This window comes from Tursiops truncatus, chromosome 9 (genome assembly GCF_011762595.2).
Source record: "Tursiops truncatus isolate mTurTru1 chromosome 9, mTurTru1.mat.Y, whole genome shotgun sequence".
NCBI lineage: Eukaryota > Metazoa > Chordata > Mammalia > Artiodactyla > Delphinidae > Tursiops > Tursiops truncatus.
In genome coordinates, this window is record NC_047042.1 from 93934404 (window position 1) to 93940403 (window position 6000).

Sequence of the window (6000 nt, forward strand, 5' to 3'; positions counted from 1 at the left end):
CTCTGCGGCATGTGGGATCTTCCCGGACCAGGGCTCAAACCCGGGTTCCCTGCATTGGCAGGCAGATTCTTAACCACTGCACCACCAGGGAAGTCCCATATTTTTGATTTTTAAGACATATCTCATTGTGGAAGTAGGTGTTCTGGAATGAATGTCTGCTCTTCTCCTCCCCCTCCCCCTGGGTTAAATGCTTTAGAGATAATGGTGATGAATCAATGTGATATTGTAATTTAATAAATATATATTTGGTCTTTGTCCCTGTTTCTGACCAGCACCTAAAACTCTTGGAATTTCTTCTGATGAGAATGATAAAAAGTGTCTTTTGTTATTTATAATAAAACAGTAATCTAATAAGTAAACTGTTTTCCTGAGTTCTGTGAGCCGCTCTAGCAGATTAATCCAACCCGAGGAGGGGGTCATGGGAGCCTCTGATCTATAGACTCGCTGTTGGTGTTGGAAGTGGGGGCAGTCTGGTGGGAATGAGCCCTTAACCTGGGGTAGATAATGTCAGAATTCTGTTGAATTGTAGGATGCTCAGCCAGTGTTGAGGAATTGTTTGGTGCTGTGGCAAAAAACATAGGAATTGGGAACAGGACCGTAGTTGGAATCAGAATCATTAATGAGGATTTTGTTTGGCTGAGTGGGGCGTGCGGGCTGGGGAAACTGAGAAACGGGATTGGCGGTGGCGACGGAGAGGCAGAGAACCAGAGAGGCCTTGGAAGAAGGTGGCTCGAGAGAGAACAAGAGAGTTGGCGGACATGCGGCAGGTGCCTTCTGTTACTGACCCTTTCGAGTCAGGACCCAACAAGGGTCCTCCTGCCTGGTGTCGCTCGAGCCCATAGAATGAGACCAAGTTTGGTTCAGAAACAAAGGAAAGCTTTATTATCTGGTCAAAAAATGGAGAGATGCAAGCTCTGCTTTAGAGCACAGTGTTCCCCACCTAGGCCGTGGGTGGGGCTGCTTTATAGGGATGTCCTCAGCGGGGAGGAGAGGGGACGGGACAGACTTCTCCCCCTTCCAGCGCAGCAGTGATGCTCACGGCTCCAGATATCAGCTCCAGGCGCAGCCTCTCTGCACACATCCCCGGCCGCCATCTTGGATGACACCGTCACATGCAGCCTCTCTACACACGGCCCCCGGTCGCCATCTTGGATGACACCGTCACGTGCAGCCTCTCTGCACACGGCCCCGGTCGCCATCTTGGATAGCACCGTCACGTGCAGCCTCTCTGCACACGGCCCCGGGCGCCATCTTGGATGCAGTGTCGTTCGCCTCACTTCTGCACACGCCCGCCTGAGGCGAGGTGCCGGCGGCAGTCATTCCGCAGGGCCGGGTGCGAGGCCTCAGCACGTAGTCCCCTGTGAGCAAGTGAAACCCGACCAAGCACAAAGGAAAAAAAAAAAAGGTGAGGCTTTATTACCCAGATTTTATTTTTATTGCCAGGAAATAGTAAATGAGCTTAACGTGACACTTCTGGGGCAGAACATTGGTTAAAAACGGCCCAGATACTTCAAGGGGACATTTGTGACGCTGTGCAGTGAGGTGTGATGGGGGATGTAGCCGCCGCCTCTGCCTCCCCAGAGAGGCTCTGTCCAAACGAAGTCATGCTGTGGGGCTCTGGAGTCAGACCTCAGTTTTCTTGGGAGGAGCGGGTGCCGGTGCCGAGGACGCTTACCCGTGAGCAGGCCAGTCTTGTTTGCCGTGTTGCTGTGCGCCTGGTAGGAGAATGAAGCGAGTGGAAATTCCAGGCACACAATGATATGTTCTGTGTCTAATGTGTCCTGTTCTGCTGCTGCTCTGCGGCGGAGGTTTTGCTTCTGTCTCCCAGCAGCCCAGCTGGATTGAAAATGAAGGTCACTCTTTGCCGCCCCTTTGCCCTCCAGCTCGCTCCGTCGGGCCGGGTCTTCAGCATCCTCCCCGTGGGCCGGGTCTTCTGCCCCGAGCGGGGATTTGTCCCGAGAGGCACCAAAGCTTACTTTGTTCTTTACTTGTGTTTTTTAAAAAAAATTTGTTTTTATTTTTGGCTGCGTTGGGTCTTCCTTGCTGCGCGCGGGCTTTCTCTAGTTGCGGCGAACGGGGGCTACTCTTCGTTGCGGCGCGTGGGCTTCGTGGTGTGCGGGCTTCTCATTGCGGTGGCTTCTTTTGTTGCGGAGCACAGGCTCTAGGCACGCGGGCTTCAGTAGTTGCGGCTCGCGGGCTCTAGAGCGCAGGTTCAGTAGTTGTGGCGCATGGGCTTAGTTGCTCCGCGGCATGTGGGATCTTCCCGGACCAGGGCTCGAACCCGTGTCCCTTGCAGTGGCAGGCAGATTCTTAACCACTGCGCCACCAGAGAAGCCCCTTTACTTGTCTTTTATTTCCTGGTGAGGGTTTGTTTCTGTTCCCTCTTCCTTTGTCACTTTTCCAGCTTGAAATACATCCCTCGCTGTCATTTTGCAATTCTCAGAACTGGAAAGAAAACCAGTAGGAAAATAGAAAAATGGCATTAACCTAATATTGTCATAATTATTGTTCCTTTTATAGCAAAGTCTGGAGGAAGCATCTAATTGTAACTGGCCTTTGGGGACAGCAGTGAACAAGCACAGTTTTTGTACAGAAATGCCCTTGGTTCTTAGGAAGTTGAGGGTTTGACACCAAGAACCATGGACACTCACATACAATGGAAGTGACCAAATATCCTAATTTTATTGGATTGATTCTAACTTCTTTCTGCCTTTGATCCCTCATCCTTTACTGTGAGACCCTAGCCAGGTCTCTTGAGCTCTCTTGGCTTCCACTGGGGCTAATAAGCTCTTACCTGAAGTCAGGGGCAGGACCACATCATCTCTGAAGGCCCCTGGGTACTAAGAGCTACAATCCTATGAATATTCTTAATTCAGAAGTCCCCCAAACAAAGTCACAATCCAGCATAATTTTAGAATTCCCACTCTCCACAGAAGCATTATGAGATAAGAAAACAGTGCTAAAGAAAGGAGATAGTATATACATCAGAATACAGTTCTCTAAAATGTGCATCTCTGCGTTGGGAAGTTGTAGTGGGGGTTTCATCTGCACTCTTTCCAGGTGGCCCCGGGACAGAGCATTGATGCTCTTTTGGAGTCTTATGTGAACCAGGACTGTGCTGGGCACTTCGCGTATATTGCCATTTAACGTTTGGAAGAAACGTGTGGTGCGCTCATTTATAGATGACGAAGCTGAAATCCAGGAAGTTAACTAGCTCAAGCTAAGTGATGGTAAAGGTGACCTTCAAACCTAGTGGGCCTGACGCCAGAACTCACACTCTAAATCACATTTAATGCTTGCCTGTGTAGACACCAGGAATCTTATGTCTGTGAAGAGTTTGTTAGTGATGGCTAGGTTCTGGGGACTTGAGGGTAAAAAATAAAGCAGTAAAGAATGTCACCTAACTGGATGCCTGGAAGGCAGGGAACTCCCATTGGGGTTTGGAGAGAGTGAAGGTGTGTGACCTCTCACAGCACTCGGGTCTTGCCATCAGGGAAGTTTTCTCAGGTGTTCTGGTCCTGACCTATCTGTCTAAGGTGTGTCTAAGGTTGAAGGTTGAAGGAAAGAGCATGTTCCTCTGAGGCAGGAACATTCCTCTGGGAACCGCAGGGCGTGGTGGTGACGTGAGGACATGGGCAGGCAGAGCAGCGACCGGATGGACAGCAACAGTGGGGAGCCTGACAGCCGTGGGAGCAGAGCCCTGCACAGCTGTGTGGGGGTGTGGAGGCCTGGGGGGCCGGGTGTGGAGATCCTCAGAGCAGGCTGGGGCACACGGAGCCTAGTGCCACTGTGATGCGTCACCTGTCCTCCAGGCTGCTGGGACTTGGGGAAATGACTGTTACCATGCATGTAGATGGATCTGTTATGTTTAGAACGTCTTCCTCCAAACTAGGCTGTCTAAATGTACTCTTCTACTGCTATAGCTGCCTTTCCAAAAGGTGAGTTCCAAGTTTTCTGTTGTATTTAATATGGACAGTAAGCCCAGTGAACTTCAGAGAGGGGGCCCTTCGTGCTGACCATAACCACGAATCATTACGACTTAGTCACATGGCACTGTGGGATCAGGTACCCACTTTCTTTCTCAGAGTACATTGAGCCCTTGATCCTATGGTGATGGCAGAAGGCCCAGGGGTTCACTGTAACCCTTCTCTGATGCTCCTGTCTCCTTCCTGTTATGGGACTGGGGTATCCTGATGCTTCACTGAGTCTTGGTCTGAAACAGAGGGAGGAAGCCCAGTTTGGCGCAGTCCCGTCTTGACGGCTGCATGAAATTGGCCCTCCTCTCCTGCGTGTAAAGCCCCAAAGCAAGGAGGCTTACGTAAGGGCCACCTTTACGGCTGATGGTGAAAATGCAGGGCTGTTCCCTGGAGTGGCAGACCTTTGAATTGGAAAGCCCATTTCCCAGGGTGTCACGCTCAGTGGAGGGCTCCACCTGCGCTCAGTGGAGACCCGGGTCAAAGTGTTTTCTATTCCAGTCTCCTGTGCAGGATGCAGGAATCCAGACGTGGCTGACTGTTGCTGGGGGACTGCAGGTGGGGCTCAGAGAGCCTTCGGGTTGCCTGGCGCCGGTGAAGTTCCTCCCGCAGGAGAGCTGGCTCCAGGGGCAGTGGCCTCGCTATACCCAGGCTGCTCGTGCAGACGGCCTCCCTGAGGTTCAAGCCAAGAATAGGGAGTGACAACTGTGAGAACTCAAGCTTAGCTTTTTTTCCCAGCAATTCTTTCCAAAATTTTAATGTTAGCAGTTTTTAATTATGTAATGAATACCTGCATATATTCTCTGTACACATTTAAGCGTTACAAATAAAGTGGGAATCCACTTTGACTGCCATTCCTGATTCCATCCCCGTGGCTGAATAAAATATAAGTTTATTTTACAGACTTTCAGATGTTTCCTCCATGTAGTTTTTCTCTGTATATACGTGTCATCATACATAGTGTGGTTTTGTGTGCGTGTATTTTTGTTTAATTGGTATTAGCTGTACATATACCGTATCAATGTCTCTGTACATACCGTATCAGCTTTCTTCACTCAACTGTCTTAACGATTTTTCCATATCAATATATGCAGATTTAGCTAATTCCTCTAAGTGTTGCAGAGTTTTCCATAATATAATGTATCATATTTTATTCAAGATACTCTGTCTGGACCAATGACTCTTTGTTATAAAAACATCGGAGAATACCCCCATACTGTCCTGAAATGAAATTCATAAACAATACAAATTACTTAAAATATGATTAAAAATCAATATAATGTTCTAATTGTAATATAAGGATATAAAGAAAAAACATTTATAATAAATTAACATGTACTTTGATATATAAATGACTTGGGCACACTGCAGCAGATGACATCATCAAGTAGACAGATGCTTGTACCAATATAGACTCAAGTGAGTGCTACATTCCCAAATGCAGACAGATCTGGGTGTGATTTGTTGCTGAATTAAACACCCTGGATGACATTGCCATGGACTGCATGATTTTTCTGAGATGATGAACAACTCGTGGTAAAGATTCAAACTAAACAAAGTTCCAATGTGCCCCAGTTTATTTGGTGGTTCTATTCTTAGAAATCAACATATATTAAAACTGTGCAAAATTTGCTTTGTGTTTATATATAGTGGAGTTAAGTTCTTGGCTTAGATGTTTTTCACCAACAGTAATGTGGCAGGACACCAAGAGTCCTTGCTGGATGGGGAAAATTCTTCCTTGCATGAGATACATCATGGCTACCAACCAGTAAATACCAGTGGTAACCCCAAAGATCATGACAGTCAACACCTGCATAAATTTCCTAGGTATCTCTTGGGGGGTGGCACTGAGAACTAATGATTTAATGAGGACATTTATGCTTTTATTTTTTTCTCTAGATTTTTTGCTATTATAAACAAAGTAGCAAAGACTATCTTTATATTTGCCTTTTTACATGCATGTCAGAACAGGTCTTGGGGGCAAGATAGATCCCCAAGCGATTTCAACTGAGTTGTCCTCACAGGT

The 6000-nt window shown here is 47.8% G+C and overlaps 1 long non-coding RNA gene across 1 annotated transcript; it reads left to right on the forward strand.

Moving 5' to 3' along the window:
* The first annotated feature begins 3574 nt into the window (after nt 1–3574).
* LOC109549740 (uncharacterized) lies at nt 3575–4879 on the forward strand. Its single transcript, XR_002176133.3, has 2 exons — nt 3575–3938; nt 4476–4879. It is a non-coding gene; the product is annotated as an uncharacterized lncRNA (long non-coding RNA).
* The last annotated feature ends 1121 nt before the right edge of the window (nt 4880–6000 follow it).